Source organism: Manis javanica, chromosome 13, assembly GCF_040802235.1.
Source record: "Manis javanica isolate MJ-LG chromosome 13, MJ_LKY, whole genome shotgun sequence".
NCBI classification, from domain to species: domain Eukaryota; kingdom Metazoa; phylum Chordata; class Mammalia; order Pholidota; family Manidae; genus Manis; species Manis javanica.
The window spans coordinates 92,005,116-92,025,742 of record NC_133168.1 but is presented as its reverse complement, the minus strand read 5'-3'; the positions used below and the strand labels follow the sequence as shown (position 1 = coordinate 92,025,742).

The 20,627-nt window shown below is 43.5% G+C and overlaps 1 protein-coding gene across 5 annotated transcripts in view; it reads right to left on the bottom strand.

Annotated features, from left to right (window-relative positions):
- The window catches only part of LOC108384620 (ral-GDS-related protein-like), a 41,992-nt gene extending 29,881 nt beyond the window's left edge, over window positions 1-12,111 (bottom strand). For 4 of the 5 annotated variants that reach the window (XR_012124709.1, XM_073220877.1, XM_073220880.1 and 1 more), the window contains exon 1: window positions 4,773-12,108. The gene's annotated coding sequence lies outside the window, so the exon portion shown is untranslated. Of the gene's footprint in view, window positions 1-4,772 lie in introns of all 5 variants that reach the window. The other variant, XM_073220881.1, reaches the window with a different exon arrangement.
- Window positions 12,112-20,627: the final 8,516 nt, after the last annotated feature.

The window sequence follows — 20,627 nt, the reverse complement described above, 5'->3', positions numbered from 1 at the left end:
ATATTCTGTGTGGGTCAATGACCCATCTACTTAGTATGAGATCCTTGATATCCTCAGAGGAAGGTACCATTGTCATGTCATGTCATACCTGGAGCAAGGCAGGTTCGGTTCAGACCCTGCCTGCGTAGCCTGTGGGATGGCAAGGCTGATGAGGTACCCCTGGAGGTGAACACACCCTGGAGGTGGAGGCCAAATACACCCGAATACATGGTAGAGCAGGCGCTGAACCAAACAGACTTGGCTAAATGTGAGGCAGCACAATATTTACCAGTTGCTGATTGGATGGAGTCAGGAATTTCTGTAATTTGGGGTCTGGGGATAATCAGCTTGTGGAAAATCAAAGTGAGGTACCATTCATTCTTTCCATGTTTAAGAACACACCAAATAAGGCTATTGAAAGGAAAAGCACTTGATTAATCTTCCTATGGAGGTTCCTTATAATGGTTTTCATTATTTTAAAGCACTGTTTAATACACACAGATTCTATAACCTAACTTAATTGGGGAGATAATTTCAGTGGGCCCCATTTTGTCAAGCCAATTTGGAAGTACTTAGGTTTACTTTATGAATCACGTGGTCAGAGCTTCTGTGCTCGCTGTGGGGTATTAGGACAATGTGTGATATGACTATGAGGGGTTTAGGCAAGGTGGGAGCTCTGGCAGTTAAAATGAGGCATACCTATTTGGCCTCTGTTACATTTAGTGAAATCCCCTGGTAAACTTTTAATTTGAAAGCCAGTTTGATAAATTACAGGAAGTTTTGTGAACTAGTGCATTACAAGAGACATTAACATTAATTCAAAAGCTATACAGTAGAGCGCCAAGAAAGTAAAGCCAAGAAAGACCTTTTACTTATTTTGTTGTCAGTAAATTCTTCCAGTGTATTTTGGATTTCCAGCCGGGTCAGATGAGGATCTTTGGTTTCAGTGCCACTTTTCTCCTTCCCTATTGTCCCTTCCCCATTTTGCATGACAGATCATTGGATATACTTGGGGGGGAGGTGTCCTTTCTACCCTGTTCATATATATATATATTTTTTTCTCCTGAGGGCCTCAAATCAGTGTCACCAGGGAGAGGCCTCCATGACAACTACTGCTTTGTATCATTTAAGTACTCTGAGCTTAAACTGCTAGGAACTGTCCCCTTTGCGGTGCCACAGTGAGGCTATGGGTGTGTCTGCAACAGGCCAGAGGGTCAGGACCCTGTGGCAGCAGAGCAGGGCCAGCAGCAGAGGTGCTTAAGGGCCTGGGAGCCCTCTGGTATCAGGAGAGTGGCTTCAGCCTCCCAAGAACTGGCCACTTGTCCCTGTCTCTGTTCTTTTTTCTCTCTTTGAACTTAATGCTCTTTAAGAAGTGATCTTTTGGGCTCACCACTTTCAAGGGTATAAGCATCTTTGTACATCACATCACTAAGAACTCTCCCCACAATGTCAGGGTGACCCCAGCCTCAGTCACATGTTCACTCTAAACACAGGTATGTTCTGGCCAATATACAGACACTGGACACTGCAAGGTGGACCGCATTTCCATACTCCTCCCAAAGGACGAGGGATTACAACTGCCAACTCAGTCCCCTGGATAAAGAACCTGGCTGGGTGGGGTCACAGGGCAGCAGAGCCCAGAGGAGGAGGCGTCCTCAGTCCCCAGTGGCTCACAGTGCAGGAGCCTCCAGGCTTTCTAACAGCCCGTCCGGATCAGAAGCATTCAGACAAAAGGGAGGCATGAGCCTTATGTTTTCAGATGGCAAACATTAAATATGCGGCCCCTGACCACTCATTACAAGAACAAACACGGTTAAGAAAAATGTGTATTAGCCATGGCTTGTTTGTACCCAAGGAAACACTTAACAGGATGATGAAGTAGTGATCAAAACTGGTTATCTGGGGGTAGCAGCATAAGAACGCAAGAGTGGAACAGGAGATGCAGGCACGGGGTCCTCTGAAGTTAATATCCTATCTTACAATTTTTTTAACCTTCCCGCACATTATTTATTTAAAATAAGAAAAATTTACATACACTAGATTTTCATATGCTTAATCATTATCATTTTGATTCATCAACTTTTCTACACAGGAAACAACTCCAAGATTTAATCCTTTAAACGCTAACAGATAAGAAACTGGAAACCATGCAATATTTAAAAATCCCTTTCTAACTAAAAGGGCAAGAGGCATTATATTGTTTTGTCCTTCATCTTTATTTCACACTGGGACATTTTCAGGAACAAGTAGCATATTACTAAACATAAGAACTTTGTAATTAAGCATCTAAATGTACTAGGAATTTCGAGAGATATATTTAAGATTTGAAGTGTTTTCCTCATATCAGTTAAAGTAGAAAGTCAATTGTTTCTCACATCCATTAAAGTATTCATTTGCCTTAGGAATAGCATAGCCTTTTAAATATCAAAGTTCTCTACACATACTAACACTGATCTAAACACGGAAAATGCACCTGACAATTTAAAACCATCTCACATCTTAAGTTCTCTTGCTTAAATGAAAAAATTTTTTTCCTTTTTCATTCCGTAATTTTCTTGCTTTATGCACACTGTGTAAGTCAGTCGTCTAACATACTAAGAGGCCAAGACCTAACAGAAACTAAAATCAAAAAGCTGCAATATTCAGTGGAGAAAGGACTCCAAGGAAAGAAATTCAAATGAGAATCAAAACAGGTAACAGCCTGCTTCCCAGCATCGCAAAGGCAAAACCACATTCATACAGTTGAATTTACTCGCAAACTGGGAGTCAATAGGCTCTCCCAGCTGAGACAGAAGCCCTGGAGTGGGCCATTCCCAGGGGCGGGTGGGGGAAGGGGACAACAGAGCAGCCGCAGGAATGAACTCTGGGAGCTGCACACACCCTCCTCTCCAGCAAGCCTGGACGTGCTCCCTCCCCCAGGCTTCCACTCAGCAGTGACGCAACTCTCAGGCTGACAGCTTGAGGTTCTGATCCGCATCAACTTCCAAATTCATCAACGCCTCGTCCAGGAGACAAAAACAACCGATTTTCAGACTTCTCATGCTCGGTGCGCACCTCCACTGTGGGTGAAAAACTCAAGCATAAATAATGTCTTAAAATTTCTAAGCCCAGGAAACCACGACTAGAAACTCAAAAAGTGCATCCCCAGCGTGCCAGGGCGCTGCACCTTCTCATATAAAAGCTCCTCCACAGTTGGGGGTGAACAGGCAGGACTCCGGCAGGGGGAGGATCTCCAGGAAGAACCAACTGCGCCCGCCAAGTACTTCCCTTCGCAGGCTCTAGGGAGCCTTACCACAGAGTCACAGACCACGGGCTTCTCTGCTCCATACTGGAGGGACTTCGGGCCACCACTGATTATTTGGGACACAAGCCTAGCATTTGAACAATGCAGCAAAATCATGCAAACCCAGAGTTTACGGGTGTAGCTCCGAGGGGACGCGTGTTTCCAGTCCGGGGAGAATAAACCGTTTAAACCCAAACCAGTCAACGGGAAAAAATGATGTGGGAGAAACCCGTTTATTGCTTACAGGAAGCGTGGCTCTGTCCGTCCCTCTCTAGCAGCTACTGCCCCTCACTGCGCATGCTCACCTCTCCCCAAGGGACCACCCATTGATATGGAAATGACTGAGTACAGCTTCTCTCCACTCCTTGTAAACACCTACTGATAAGGAGATGGTTAAGGCCAGAGACAGACTCTGGAAATATTGCAGTTTTACCCACAATATGGATTGGAGGCTAGAAAACTCTAAAGCACTTGAGACGAACTTCTCCCCACCCCCGAGGAATGATGCAAATGCCCTGAAGCCATACTTCTTTCCACCTCTGAACGCCTGATATGCTGATGTACTAAAGCCAGGAGAGATATTCGAGAAATGTTACGTTACCCACACACTTTTACAGTCAGTTTTCACCAGAAAATTCCGTTATCTATTCCTTTTATTAGAAAAAGCATCAAAGCTAAATGTGATTTATTCCCACCAGGATGTTTAAACAGTTGAACAGTAATGTACTAACAAAGGGCCACGTGGTGAAAAAAATCACCCAGGAAAAGTCTCCACACAGACACCTCCATCCACGGGACTTCCCATAGGATGCCTCGGTCCAGGCTAGATCTTGGGGGAGAGGAACAAGGATTTCAGGCAAAATAAATCCAGGTATTTATTCTCTGCTTTCCTCCTGTAAAATACCCAGAAACAAAAAGTAAACCTTTAAAAAGCAACCATCTAAAAAAAAAAAAAGTAGCCATCCATGGCTTCATAGGAAAAAGGATTGTTTGAAATGCACCCCGAAGTACAAATGATGCTGCTGTGTATCAGTAAGGGGAGGTTGTCTTGGGAAGGCGGGAGGGAACTGAAAATTGAGATATTTATTGCCAGCCGTAACAAGAGCTTACGCTGGGGGGACAGGGTCATGGATCCGAGACGGCTACCCAGGCGTTTGGAAAACCCAGGAGAAAACGCCGCCACCACCACCACACCCGGCGGGGAGATGAGCACAGCTCCTCCCCACGCACAAGCCCAGGAGGCAGAGTCCCTGAGCCACTCTCCTCTCCGTGGTCACGGCACAACCCGGGAGACGCGGGGCTGGGCGCGCAGAGCAACCCAGGGAGGCTCCGGGGCAGCGCGCAGCGACGGGGCAGGACGCCTGTGGTCCACGCTGCCGAGGTCCCAGCAGCGCCCCCGGCGACTCAGACCCGGTCCCCAGAACTGCCCGCGGGGCTGCCCGGTTCCCGCCACGGCCGGGTCCCACCGGCCCCTCCGCCCGGTCCCCGCCCCGCGGGGCAGCTCGCTCACCATTGCTAGGCCTCCTCGGTCTCCCGGCGTCCTTCCTTGACTCCCACGACCAGGGCGGGTCACAGCGGAACACGGACTGAGGTGAGGAAGCTGGGAGCGTCAGGCGCTAGGACCACTGACCCCTTTGTCCGCCGGAGCAAGTCAGGCCGTCCACATGGGTGGCGGCGCCCCACCTACCTGACCAGCGGCGCTCCTGACTGGACATTTTCCGAGGCTGCGCCTGAGTGACAGCAGAGCGGCCGGCCGCGTGGCTCCGCCCCAGCAGCTTCCGGCCCCGCCCCGGAGCAGGTGCTCGCCTGCTGCATTAGCATTTCAACAGGACCTTTGTGGGTTGCCGCTGGCGCGTGGGTTCCCGCAGACCTTTCGGGACGCGTGGTCACAGGCTTGTAGTGGGAGTTCCTGATTCCGTTAACAATTGGAGCGAGTCCAGACAGGCCAGTCCCGATTGAACAACTGGGTTGAACATCTGTCCTCTGCGGGTCAAGCTCTGCGGGTCAAGAGCTTGGCGTTAAGTTCGAGGCCCCTCGTGGATCTCTGACTCCTGTTTAGAAACGCAGACGTCACCATCTGTAATAAAGAGTCTGGCGCCATTTTGATGTTTCCTTGCCGGAATCGGGCCTTTCACCCATCCCGTCTCTACCTTCCACGCGCAGGATCCTTTAGAGAATCCCAGAGTACTAGGCTCGTGGGAATCTAGAACCCCGCTGGGCTCAGGTGCTCCTCTCGGTCTAATCACATTCTGTGAGGTCAGTCCATTAAAATACCAGGTTTCATTAATTCACATCTTACACTGGACGGAGAGTTAGGTCAGTTTTACTTATGTTCCTAGAGAACTTTTAAATGTAAATGACTATAATATCCCTAAAACAAGTGAGTTCTTATTTTCACTAATAGAAGAAAACTAGTCTACCATTATGTAAATGTGTGGAGCAACTGTAAAGTCTTTCCCCCGCCCCACCCTTTCCAACTATACCTATACCTATGTATTGCTGACTAATAAAATTGTGTATTTTTAAAGATTACAACATCATTATTTGAGATACTTATACTGAAAGATGAGAGGGGATAGATGAAGGAAAAGAGCGGATATGCGAACTCAACAGTCCCAGCAGGTTTCTTGCTGAACCTGAGACGGCCCCCAGTGTCCTGGCCAGCAGAGCAAAGGAAAGAGCCTCTTAACAGGTCAAGAGGCTTTTTATTGCCAGGGTTTTTGGCGGGCTCTTTATGAGGGGAGGGGTCGGGAAAGGGGCCCTCTGGAAAATATCAGAGTGAACTAGAGGTAAAAAGTTCCTTTTTGAACTTGACTTTAGGAAGCTGTCAGAAGAAAGTTTTTAAAAGGCACTTGCTAAATAGAATCATAGGTCACTACGAAGCAGAAATAAAACAATCTCTGGAAGGACTTAAGAGCAGACTGAATGACATGCAAGAAATACTAATGAGAGTATCAACTATCAACAAATAACCAAAACTGCATTTGCGGGTGGCTAGAGTAATAGCACTGGAGGGAACAAAGATAAGTTTGTGGTGTGTTTTCTGAAATTAGACTTTCCTAGCATATGAATTTATTTAAAGTAAACAAATTTATGTATGCTATATTTTACTATTATTTAGTAGTCTTTAATTTTAACTTTTGTACACACGAAACCATTCTAAGATGCAATTCCTTAACCACGAATAGTTACAAAAGTGCAAACCATACAAAATGAAGAATTTGAAATCTCTTTCTAACTAAAAGGACATGGGATATCATAATTTGTCCTCCCCGTATCTCACACTGGGGGTGCTTTTAGGAACAAGTAGCATATTATAATGCATTAGGAATTTCAGTTGAGCCCCTTCAAGTAGGAATTTCAAACATTTACATAAGCTTCAAGTACTTTTCCTCCATAAATAAAATAGCAATTCAACTGCTTTAGGCTTTAAAAAAAAAATCCATGTTCTCTAGAAACATGCACATACAAAACCTGACCTAAAAATGAACAATGTACCTGCAAACTTAAATACATTCAGCTCCCATCTTGAGGTTCTCTTGCCTTAAAGGAACAAAACCTCTATTTGATTCCACAGCTTTCCATACATGCATCTCTCAATTGACATACAGTTTCTGAGCTCAAATGCTAAGGGAAACTTACAGCCAAAAGGCTGCTTTATTCAGTAGGCACAGGAGCCCAAAGAAAGGAAAGATTGAAATGAGCACAGATCAGCAGCCTACTTCCCAGAGGGCAGAGGGAAAACCACATTCACAAGGTTCCACATTCTAGAGTCTCCCGGTTGAGACAGAAGCTCTGGAATGGGCCCGACTTTGAGGAAGGAGATGGTGACACCTGAGCCACAGGAATCCACACTGGGACCTGTACATACCCTCCTCTCCCCCAGGCCTCATGGAAATATTATGGAAACCTCTCAGGCTTCTATTCTCACCAGGGAGGAACCTCTCAGCAGGATTCAGTGTAAAGTTCTGACCCAAATGAACCCCCAAACTCATGACCCTTGATCCAGGATACAAACCACCTGAGACTTTCTCAATATAAACAAGTAACACTGAGTGCTGGTTGCAAAACTCCAACCTTATATCTTGAAACAGGCCCAAGGGAACCACAGTTACAACCTCAGAGAGGGTGTGTCACAGTCTTGTCTCCTACCCAACCGCCATCCCACGTGCTTCCCCAGATTTCCATGGCTTCGTTCTCTGAGCCTAAAGGGCTGTCTCCTTGGTGGGTGTGAGTAGGCAGGACACCTGCAGCGGGGACGCACTCCCGGAAGAACTACGGGCCCTCAGCTAAGGGCTACTTCTATTTGAAGGCTTCTTAAAGAGGGCCTTAGCTTAGGGACACTGCCCTCAGGCCTCTGCTTCCCCCTGGAGGTGCTCTGAACCACCACTGACATTTTACACAAGGCCATTGTTTGAACAATCAAGAGTAAATCAAACTCAGTGTTTCATGTGGAAAGGAAGAAAGAAAATCTAAGGTATTTTACTACCTCAACAGGAAAACCCACAAGTGTCTATCTTATTCTAAAAAAAAAAGTATGTTAATTATTGCTTCCATGGTAAGACTTTTTTATAAGCTATTAATACTTGATGCAAGTCTAAGCCCTGGGAATCCTTTTGAACTCACTCAAAATAACAGACCTCAGAATATCACTAAACACACTGAAGGGAGGAAAAAAGGAAATGGAAAATTTTGATTCTTGCAATGTCGTACTGGAATATTTTTCCTGAAATTCACCTCTTCTTCTTCTTAGTAAATAGTTGATGCCATGGTATAACCTCTACTGCATAAATAAGTTCTTATTCATTGAAAAACGGAGCGAAAAATAAAGTGAATGTCTTTTAAAGGTGACAGGCTCAGGGAGGGGGTGTGCTGATGTGAGACTGTGCTAACAGGACCCATCACCCGGGACAGTTTCCCAAGAGGAACCTCCACTCGCAGCACTTCTCACAGGACGGCTATTCCCAGGCCAGATCCTGGGGGCTGGGGGGAGGCATGTGGATTTCACGCGGGAGAGTTTGAAGTGTTTTTTCTCTGCTTCCGTCTCTCCTAAAATATCCACAGACAAAAAATAAACCTTGTTGAAACAACCATTCACTCACTGTGGAAATACAACACTTAAAATCTGTTGGAAATGCACTCATACGAGTATTAGCTGGAAACGGCTATCAATTGGAGACGGTAAGTGGGCGTTTGGGAAGGCGGGAGAGAACTGGAAATTTAGGATTTTACTGCCGGTTCTAGGAAGAGCTAGGCTGGGGGACAGAGTCGTGGATTTGAGACCCCTAGAGACCGCACAGACCACAGCTCCTCACGCGTGCGGAATCCCGAGGCCCAGGCACGATCGTCCCTGAGGCCCTCCAGGTGGTCACCGCACAACCTGGGGAGAGGCGGGGGGCTGTGGGTGCAGAGCCGCCCAGGGAGGCTCCGGGTCTGCGCGCAGGGACAGGACAGGACGCCGAGCCCGGCTGCCGGCCCAGCCCCCACGCCGCGGGCCGGAGGGGCCCGGGGTCCGAGCGGCGCCCCCGGCGGACTCGGGTCCAGACCCCGGAGCTGTCCGCGGCGCGGCCGGGTCCTGCCACTGCTGGTTCCACTCGGTCTTGGGACGATCAGGCCTGCACGCTCACTATTGCTAGGCCTCCTGGGTCCCCCGGCGTCCTTCCTAGACTCCCATAACCAGGGCGAGTCACAGCGACAGAACCGGCTGCAGAGCCCAGGGAGCCATGAAGGCGAGCGACCCCTAGATCGCAAGCAGAGGGAGCCTTCAGCCACAGCTGCTGAGGCCACAGCTGCTGCCGTCGCCCCGCCCCCTTCGCCACCTCTGATCAGACAGTTCACGAGACCTCGCCCTTTCGTGCCTGAGTGACAGCCGGCCTGACGTCCGCTGTCCGGACAGAACGCCGGCCACATCTCTCCGCCTGGGATGTTGTTGAAACCTAGGGCTGCGAACACACGCGTGGGTCTGGATTCTTCTGTAAGATCCCCCATTTTGATCTTTGTTGAAAACTGGAGTCTGACGTGGTTTTGCCAAAACGGTGCACAGGCACAAAGACCAGGGATGCATTCAGCGGGCATTGTTCCAGAACTTCAGTCCCACTCAGAAAAAGAGCATTGGAACCAAAAACAAGACATGGTTTCGGAAGAAAAATGATTTCCGACTATTAAGAATCGCTAACTTTAGATAATTATTAGCTTTAGAAAATGTTCCTAACGTGAGAAAATGTATATCCCGCGGATAATAAGCGGGGACTTATTCTCAACGGCGGTTAAATCACTCTCTGTGGTCATGATCCGTTCTCACTCGCGGTTACACTATTCAATCCGTCTATAATGAGACTTATCAGAAAACTGAGTTTCATGGGAATAATCCGCTGATTGGTGAGTGTGATATTCCAGAGTAATGTTCATTCTGGCAATGACGGAATTCCTCTGTGACAGGCATCCTCTCCACTCAGTACGCATAGATACCGGGTCTCACTATTTTCTCTCGCAACTCCCTAAGGAAATGCTCACCTTTAACAGCATCTGAGACAAACAGCCCCACCCCAACTGCAGCAATAACCTCCCACCCCACGCCCAGGGACACAAGCATCCCTGGAGGTCTTCTGACAGATGGCTACTGAGGGGCAGAGCCAAAGAACCAACGTGATCTCAAAGTACCGGGAAAAGGAGGGTCCAGTTTTCAACCAGTACTCATCACACAAGGAAGAACATAGTATGAGTCATTCATACAATGTAGGGAGAAAAGCTCTGTGGATATTCCACATGAAGAACTGAGGGATGGAGAAGATCTTTCCACTTCATTATCTGTTTTTTATCTTCTCTTTAAGAACTATATGTAAAACAATAGTCTAGAAGCAGGTTTCCTGGCAATCACTAATTTCCTAACATCAGGAATGCCCCTATTTTTTGTTTGTCAGGTAGTTTTGTTTTTTAATTTCCTAACTCCTGTTAACCTTAAAAATAAAACTGTCACTTATTTTACCAGCGAAATGGGTTTTTTCAGCAACAGCAGAGACTCGCTAGCGAGCAATCTGTGGCAAAACCACTGGCGAGTACGGAGAAGGAAGGAGAGGAATGCTCTTTTATAGAGAAGGGTGGAGAGTTGAGAGGACTGTTCTAAGCAGAAAGTCCATGGAGGAAACTGGGAGTCCCATGTGTCACGTCTGCTCATTGGCTGAGTTGTAACAGTCTCTCATTGGCTGGGCTGTTTCCAGGTCAGGCAGGAAACTCTTCCCTCCTCCTTCTGGGGTCCAAGTAGCCAGAATAGTTTGAGTTGTGTCTGTTTTTTTCCTTCCAGTGGAGTCTGCAATTGATAAGGAGTGTTGGGCATGAGAGCTCCACCTGCAGCCTTCTGATGCCATGTCAGTGGGGCTTCTCTTTATCCGTTTTCACACTCATCTCCACCTCAGGTGAATGACCCACTGTACTAAGAGGGTACATTCACTGAGGATGATGCCTACGTCTGGCTCCATTCTCTTACACAGTTGAGCTTCATGGACACTGGTGTGGAGGAAACTCCATCTCATGCCTGTCCTTTCTCAACCTGCTTTCATCTGCGTCTGTGGAAAGTTCCAGTAGAGGCCCCATCTGGGCCAAAAATGTTGATGTGCATTCTGCACGGGTAGGCAGAATTGTTCTGCTTCTCAAAGAACAGCAGAGACAGTCTGGTCCTGTTTCAAGGTCACAGTCTGTGCTCTCAAAGGCCCTTTTCACAGTGGCTGGCATAGTAGACATGATGTCTTACGGGCCGTTTGGTAGGAGCAGGTGCTCGTTTATCTCCATCATGGCAAACATGAGGGCCAGAATATACTTAGAGGAGGACACCCTAGAAGGGGGAGTGGAACCATTTGACATCAATTAAAGGAAGAATCATCCGTTACAGGCCCTGGTAGGAAAAGGCCTACACTGCTTCTCTTAGAAGAAATCAGCTACTCCAGCAACTCAACTGATGGGAAACCACCAACAACCCGGGCTCTTCCTCTTCTCCAGGGACTTACATTCAAAACAACTCCCAACTTTCTCTCCTTCCCCATAAAATAAAAATAACACTACTCCCTTTGTTTGTGGGACTTGCCTATGGATTTGCGGTAGCTTGCAGGTGCAGAATTGCAATTCCCAGCTATTTCTGAATAAATCCATTTTGCTGGTAGAATAAATAGCTGTGGTGTGGTTTCCTTTTTTTAGGTTAATGATAGCCGAGATACATCCTATGCGTATGTTGTATCTTCACTGTGAATTGTGGCTTTTAGTATCAAAATGTCCTTTATTACCCAGTTTAATAGGTGAGGCTGGATTTCTACTCTAGTGGATATCAGGAACATTTTCTCTGCTCTCCTTTTATTTACATTTGCCTGATAGACCTCTGCCCATCTTATTTTTCACCTTAGTAGTTGTTTTTCTTTTATACATTTCTTCTGTATATTATATACCCTTGCATCTTGTTTTGTGAACCAAATGAAAAAATATTTCTCTTTTAAGACGTTTCTTAAACCCATTCATATGTGAATGGTATGTTGGCCCCAACTTTGTCATAATGTTCTTTATAATACTTGATATTTTACAAGATATTTTAAGATTTACAGAAACATTTCGAAGATACTACAGAGCATTCCCATATACCTGCACCCAGGTCCCCTATTACCTTACAATGGTACAAGAAATTTTGTATTCTTAGGACCAATATTGATAAAGTATTATTAATGACGTCCATACATATTCAAATGTCCTTCATTTCTCCCTAGTGTCATTTTTATGTTCTAGGAGAACATTCAGGCTATCGCATTACACTTATCGTCAAGTGTCCTTAGCCTCTTCTTGTCCATGAGAGTTTGTCCGAGTATCCTTGTTATTGATTAACTTGAGGGTTTGTAACAATAGAAAAAGCTTGGCACATTTATCTCTTTTGCGGCTTTAACCTTTGAGCCAAAATAAAAATTAAAAAAAAAAGGAAAAGGGCTTCTGCTCAGCCCTGCAGCCTTTGCACACAGGCTTCTTAAGCATTGAAAGGAAGTGTGTATACAGTTTGAGATTTCTGCGAATAGCTCTTTCCCTGAAGCTTGCCTCCTCCGGGAGGTAGGGAAATATATATGAAAATAATGATTGCCTTGTCAAGGAGTTTTAAGAATATCGTTCCTAACAAAGGACACAGAGTTCCTCAGCTCTCTTCAGACCCTCACTGGTGTCCAGATGTCTGCAGCCTACAGTCACTCCTAACCTGCTCTCCCTCCCGCTCCCCCTTTCCTTAGCATAAACTAAGCTTGCAATCAACCCTGAGTTGAGATGGTGCTTTAGGACATGAATCCACCATCCTCTTGGTCTGCTCGTTTTCCTGTAAAGCCACTTTCCTTGCCCCAGTGCCTTGTTTCTTGACTTATAGGCCTGTGTGAGACAAGTGGCATGAGCCTGGACTCAGTAACAGGTTTCGAAGGGGTACTGATTGGGTATTTTTAAAAGGGTTTCACACTGGGATTTGCTTGAGTTCATTTCCCATCACTACACTAGGATCATGTGTTTGGAGAGAAAGATTCCAAAGGTAAAGTATCATTTCCATCCCATCCTGTCAAGAGTCGGTATTCTTAACATGACTTTGATCATAAGACTGAGGTCATGTTTCTCGAATTCTCCTTGCTAGTGTTATTCTCTCTCCCATTGCATGCCGTATTCTTTGCAAGGTATTAATTATACAGAAACCACACTTAAGGAATAGGGTGTTATGCCTCCCCTCCTCGAGGGAAGAGTAACTCCATGCAATATATTAGAATTCTGTGTGGGAGATTTACTTATCTCCTGTATTTATTTATTTATCCACTCATTTACTGATATTGATAGGGATGTAGATATTTATTTTCTACTTTGGGTTAAAACCTAATACACCATTTAATTTTCTGCTCAAATAAAAATATAATTTTTAATCAGGCCTTTGGGAGCTCTATCAGTTTTCCCTCTGTCCCTTTGACATGCAGTCTTAATTGTGAGTTGTTTAAGCACTTTCTGGTATTATAAGACGCTCCGGGATCATCTCTTTTATTCCTTCCTAGTCCTACAACCACACTTCTCCAAGAAGCTTTAGTTCCTTTTTTTAAAGTAATAAAAGTAGAAACCATGATGTGAGCACTAGATATGTTTGTCGTTACTAGGTGTCATTTCTCCTAGACTTCATAAGGTTTATAATCATGTAAAGTTTGTCTTGTTTGCTGTTTCTTACTTTAGGAGACCTGCATGCCTTGTTATTTTGCAAATTAAGAAGGTTTGCATTTCTATTCTAGTTGTTATCTTTGCATTTATGCCTTTTTAATACTTTATTGTGTTTTAATGAATGAAAATGGGGACCCAGTTACAAAATTTATTGCCTACATCTAAAACACTGCATAGAAAAAAATTATACCCATAAATGCCTAAACTAACAAAGAACAAAGATCACGAATTTATGATCTAACCTTCTATCTTAACACATTTGAGAGGATGAAAATACAGGGAAACTGAAAATAAGGGAAAAGGAAATAATAAAACTAAAGAAGAAATTAAGAAAATAGAGGGTAGGAGACCCATAAAGAAAACCAATGAAACCACATGTGGCTTCTATGAAAAAATCAACAAGATTGACAAATATTTCGTTGGATGGACCTAGAGGAAAAGAGAGAAGACTCAAATCCGTAGACTCAGAATGGATGCGGGGATATTTCTATTGACATTACAGAAATAAAAAGGATTATAAAAGGATTCCATGAGCAATTGTTTGGCAACACATCAGATAGCTCAGATGAAATGGACAAATTCCTCAAAAGACAAACCAAAATCAAAAATAAGTGGAAAATCTGAATAGACCTATAACAAGTGAAGGGGTTAAATTAGTTACAAAGGACTACTCACTAAGTCAGCTTAAAAACACAGATGGCTTCAACATAGAATTATCCAAAACATTCAAAGATTATTTAATACTGATTCTATAAAAACTCTTTTAAAAATTAGGTTGGAGACAGCACTTCACACGTATTCTGTGAGGCCAGTGTAACACTAGCAAACCTCATCCAACAATATATAAAAGAATTATGCACCATGATCGACTGAGATTTATCTATGGATGAAGGGTTGTATTACTATGTCAAAGACATTAACATAATACAGGATATCAGTAGATTAAAAAGCATGAATGGCAAGATCATCTGAGTAGGCTCAGAGAAACTAATTGACAAAATCCAATACCCTTTCATGATTAAAGCACTCAGATTACCTGCAGTAGAAGGAAATTTCCTAACCTCATAAAGAGCATCGATAGCAAACCCAAAACCAATACTATTTTTTAAAGGTGTAAAACTGGGTGCTTTCCCCTCGCAGAATACATGTGAAATCCTGTCTCCATCCTAATTTTAAAAGAGACAAAACAAGGATATCTTGACTCGGTACTTCTATTTGAAAATACCCTGGAGATTTTAGCCCAAACCATTATGCAAGAAAAGGAAGTAAAATGCATAAACATTGGTTAGGAATGTAAAACTATCTCTAATTCCTGATGAGATATCTTGTTTTTAGAAAACAGTGTTTAGAAAAACTTAGAATTGAGTTCAGCAAAGTGGTAGGATACATCAAAATACAAAAATTCATTGTATTTCTAAACACTTGCAATGAACAATCTGAAACAAAACTAAGAAATACATTCATAATAAAATAACAGCAACAAAATACTTAAGAATAAATTTAGCAAAAGAAGTAGAAATGCATACTTGGAAAACTACAAGATGTGGATGAAAGAAATTAATATCAATAAATGGAAAAACATCCCAATTTCATGGATCAGAAGGCTTAACATTATTGAAATGGTCCTTCCCCCAAAGATCTAGACCTTTAACACAATATCTATCATGATCCCAGTTTATTCCTTTATATAAATAAGCAAACTGTTTCATAAAATTAAATGGAATTGCAAAGGGACCGGAATAGCCAAAGTAATCTTAAAATAAAAAAACAAAGTGGTATGACTAATATTTCTTGATGTGAAATTTTCTAATCTGGAACAGTAATCAAGAGACTATGGTATTGATACAATAATAGATATACAGATCAATGGAATAGACTGAGATTTTAGAAGTAGACCCATATATCTATGGTTAACTGATTTTTTTAAGTACCAAAAATGGGGCAAGAATATTCGTTTCATAAATTGGTGCTGGGCCAACTGGATAGCCATATGCAAAAGTAAGAGGTTTTGTCCTAACATGACACTACATACAATAATTTATCAGAAAGGATAAGCTTAAACATAAGCATAAACTACAACACACTTAGCCAAAACATAGGAAAAAATTCCTGACCTTAGATTTGGCAGTTATCAGGTAAGACACGAAGAGCAAAAATGGGCGGAAGGGGCAATATGGGTAATTCAGACTTCATCAAATCAATGAATTTTGTGCTCTGAATGACACTATCAAGAAAGGAAAACATGCTAAAGCAGTACCGAGAAGCAGCTAAGTGGGGGGATTATACTCCCTGACTGAAAGCTATGCTACAAAGCTACACTAATCAAAATGGTATGGTACTGGTGCAAGAAGAGACCTATAGATTGGTGGAACAGAACAGAGAACCCAGACATAAACCCATGTACATATGGTTCATTAATATATTATAGAGGAGCAATGAATAGACAACAGGGAAAAGATTCTCTTCAATAACTGGTATTTGGAAAACTGGACAGCTATGTGCAAGAAAATGAAACTGGATTACTGTCTAGCCCCATACAGAAAAGTAAACTTGAAATGGATCAAAGACCTGAGTATAAGACATGTAACCATAAAACTCTTAGAAGAGAGCATAGGCAGAAATCTCTTGAACATAAGCACGAGCAATTTTTTCCTGGACACATCTGCTCAGGCAAGGGAAACAAAATAAAAAATGAGCAGGTGAGACTAGATCAAACTAAAGAGCTTCTCTGTACAGCAAAGGACACCATCAGCAGAACAAAAAGGCAACCTACGGTATGGGAGAATATATTTGTAAACAATTTATCCAATATAGGGTTAACATAAAAATATATAAAGAACTCATACAACTCAACACCAAAAAAATTAATAATAATAACCCAATTAAAAAATGGGCAGAGGATCCAAACAGACATTTCTTCAAAGATGAAATACAGGTGACCAACAGGCACATGAAAAGATGATCCACATCACTAATCATCAGAGAAATGCAGATCAAAACCACAGTGAGATACGATCTCACACCAGTTAGAATGGCCACTATACAAAAGACAAGAAATAACAAGTGTTGGTGAGGATGTGGACAAATGGAAACCCTCCTACATTGTTGGTGAGAATGTAAATTAGTGCAACCACTGTGGAAAGCAGTATGGAGGTTCCTCGGAAAACTCAAAATGGAAATACTGTTTGACCCAGTAATTCCACTTCTAGGAATTTACCTGAAGAAAACAAAATCTCTGATTCAAAAAGATATAGGCACCCCTGTGTTTAGTGCCACATTAGATACAATAGCCAAGATATGGAAGCAACCTAAGTGTTCATCAATAGATGAATGGGTAAAGAAGAAGTGGTGTATATACAAAATGGAATATTATTCAGCCATAAAAAAAATCTGCCATTTACCACAACATGGATAGACCTAGGGGGTATTATGCTAAGTGAAATAAGCCAGATGGAGAAAGACAAATACCATATGATTTCACTTATTTGTGGAAAATAAAACCAAAGCAAAATAAAATGAACAAAATAGCAATAGACAGAGACACTGAAAAGTGACTGGTGGTTACCATATGGGAAGGGTTTGAGTGGGTGATTGGGGATGGTGAGGGAGGTAAAGGAGCACAAAATTCTCAATTATAAGTTGGTCACAGGGATAGTAGTACAGCATGGAAAATTTAGCCAATGATTCCGTAACATCTTCCTATGTTGACAGATAGTAACTGCACTAGTTGCAGTGATTTAATAATATGGGTAACTGTTGAACCACTGTGTTGGGTATTTGAAATCAATATGATTGTATCTCAATGATACTTCAATTAAAAAAAACAAAGTAAAAACAATCTTTGAACCTTTGCCCACTATTGCTAGGAATATAAAATCACACTGCAGGTATTAAAAACAACAAAGCAATTCTGCAAAAAATTACAGAGTGAGTTACCCTCTGATCTAGCAATTTTACTTCTGGAGATTGAAGTTGAATTAAAAGCAAGGACTCAAATAGATATTTGTTCACTCCTGTTCATATTAGCATAGCCAAAGGTGGAATTAACTCAAGTGTCCATCAGCAGTTGAATGGATAAAAAGTTGGTATATACACGTACACCAGAGAAGTATTCAGCCTTTTAAAAGAAAGCTGATCTGACATGTGCTACAGCATGAATGAACCTTAAGGTCATTATCTAAGTGAAATCAGCTTGTCAAAAAAGGTCAAACACTGTATGTTTCCACTCTTATAAGGTCCCTAGAGTAGTCATACTCATAGAGACAAACAGTAGAATGGTTTTTGCCGAGACTGGTAAGGGGAGAATGAGGAGTTGTTTTCTAATGGGATAGTTTCAGTTTTGGAAAATGAAAACAGTTCTGGAGACTGGTTTCACGATGTCAGTGTATTTCACGCTAGTGGACTATCCACTTAAAAATGGCAGAAATGTAAATTTTATGATATGTGCATATTACCACAATTAAAAGTCAACACTGTAAGGCAAGAGAATGAAAACACAGCCCTCAGCATGGAAACATTTGCAATCATGTATCTGATAAGGAAATTTTATCAAAAACACCCAAATACTTCTGATTAATTATAAAAAAGTCAAATCAATTTAAATATTTTATTTAAGCATTTGATACACATTTTTTCAAGGAAGATATGCAAGTGACCAAGAGCACATGACAGGAAGGTGGATATCACTAGTCATCAGGAATATGCAAATCAAAGTCCCAATAAGATAATACTTCACAACCTTGAGGATGGCTAGAATGAGGATGTGAGATACTCACAATGAGTTTTGTTGAGGATATATGGAAAATTTGAACTCACATACATGGGTGGTACAAATATAAAATGACGTAGCCACTCTGGAAAAAGGTCTGGGATTTTCTCAGAGATTAACTCTAGAATCACCATGTAACCCATCAGCTGCACTCCTAGGTATGTGCCCAAGAAAAGTGAAAGCACATGTTGGAATAACAATATGTACAGAATTTTATAGCAATGGTATTCCTAGTAGCTAAAAGGTGGAAACTACCCAAATGGCCATTAATGAATGAATAGATGAACACAGTGTGTTTTATCCAACCAATGGAATATTATACAGACATAAAAATGAATGAATTATCGATACATGCTACAACATGTTTATCCTTTGAAAAAATTATGCTAAGTGACTATAGTCAATCATCAATCACAAGAACTGATATGATACAATTCCACTCATATGAAGACCCAAAAAGGGAAATTTATAAAGACAGAAAGTATATTAGTGGTTGTTTGGGTCTGCGGATTAGAGTAGGAAGTTGGGAAGCATGGGTGCGACAGCTAAAGGGCAGAGGAGTTTCCTTTTGAGATGATGAAGATATTCAAAAGCTGTGGTGATGATTGCACATATGTACAAATATACTAAATTTATTAAAATGTTTTATTGGGTGCATTACATCTCAATACAGTTCTTCAAATAAATAAATAAGTACAGTACAATACAATAAAATAATGCAATGCAATCGAATTTTCCAATCCACTCTCCTAGGCATACAAGATTTTTCCTGATTGGTGAACACATATATCACCTCACAGTTATCTTTTGGGGTGTGTGTGGTGAAAACACTTAAGTGCCACTCTTAGCAAATTTCAATTATACAATGCAGTGAAATACTCTTAAATCATGATGCTATGTCTTTAAATATAATTGTGTTAGTCAATTAAACCTCAAAGCTGGGGATGGGAAGAATTTCTGGATGCGTCCCAAATTTACTTAATGATGTTTTGTTGTTTTTTTTAATCAGTGAAAATAGGAATTCAATTGCCTTTGAGATATTACAGCGGTTTATTTCAAAGTTCTCTAGGGACACAGGCAAGACTGATATAAAATAAATTTATTTTTATGTACAATGTACATCTGAGAATTTCATGGACACATCCCACAGCTTGTGGTCTGACTGAGAGTCCCGGAGCCCAGCTTCTGCTGAGGGGTTCAGACTGGCAACTCTGGCATTCTCTTTCACAAGGATCTGTCAGTGGGGGTGGGTAAGGGAGAGGGGAAGATAATGCTTCCAAGGGCGACAGACCCAAATGCGACCAGACCCTTTATTGCAGATGGTGAGGTCATGTTTAAGTGTCCGCGTTTCTAAAGGGCCGGGGTCGGGGGTCGGGGGTGGTGCATTTCCATGAGCGGCCTCGCAGCCTTGTGCCAAGCCCTTGACCGCTAGAGGACAAACTAACCTCTTGCTCAGTCAGGCCTGGCCTGGGCCACACTCCAGTCCGGACTTGCTCCAACTGAAAACTGAATCAGGAATTCCCTGTATATGTCTACAACCACACTCCCCGAAACGCTGCGGACAGAGGAGTCAACCCCATCGCAGGAAAAGTTTATTTAACTGGCGGGGACAGATGACCCGCTCCACGCTAGACCATCACCCGCTCGGCGCCACCGGTCATCCCAGTCTTCTGCCCTTCTGTCACCCAAGCTCGGGGTGGGGTGGGGGGGGTCTGTCATTGCGATCTCTCCAATCAGGGGCGCGCTGGGGCAGGTGGGCGGGGCGACGTGCCGCCGAGACGAGAGCCTCTCTCTGCCCGGATCGCGCTGGGCTTCTTTATGTCGCCTGTCGTTAAAGGTCGCTGGTTGCCCTGCGGCAGCCTCTGTCGTGCTGTGGCCCGCAGTGGTCGTGGGAATCTAGGAAGGACGCGATCCAGGAGGCCTAGCAATGGTGAGCGAGCCGCCCCAGGGAGCGCAGACGGGGCGGGGGAGCCTGATCGGACCCGGCCGCCCCGCTGGCAGCTCCGGGGTCCCGACCCGAGTCCTCGGAGGGCGCCGCTCGGACCTCGGGCCCCTCCGGCCTGCGACGTGGAGACTGGGCCGGCAGCCGGGCCCGGGAGTCCTGTCCAGTTACTGGCCTGGGCCCCAGAGCCTCTCTGGGCAGCTCTGCGCCTGCAGACACGCGTCTTCCCCAGGTTGTGCGGTGACCACGGGGAGGGGCCGCTGGCGACGATGGTGACTTGGTGTCCGGGGCTCGTGCGTGGGAGGAGATGTGTGCTGTGGGGTCCCCAGTCCCTCCTTTCCCCTGCAGGGGAATGACTTTTTTCCCCGAATTCTACAAATGATTGTGAAGCAGGGTCTGAAACCCACGACCATGTTGTTACCCACAACCTAGCATTTCCTAGGACTGGGAGTAAATCC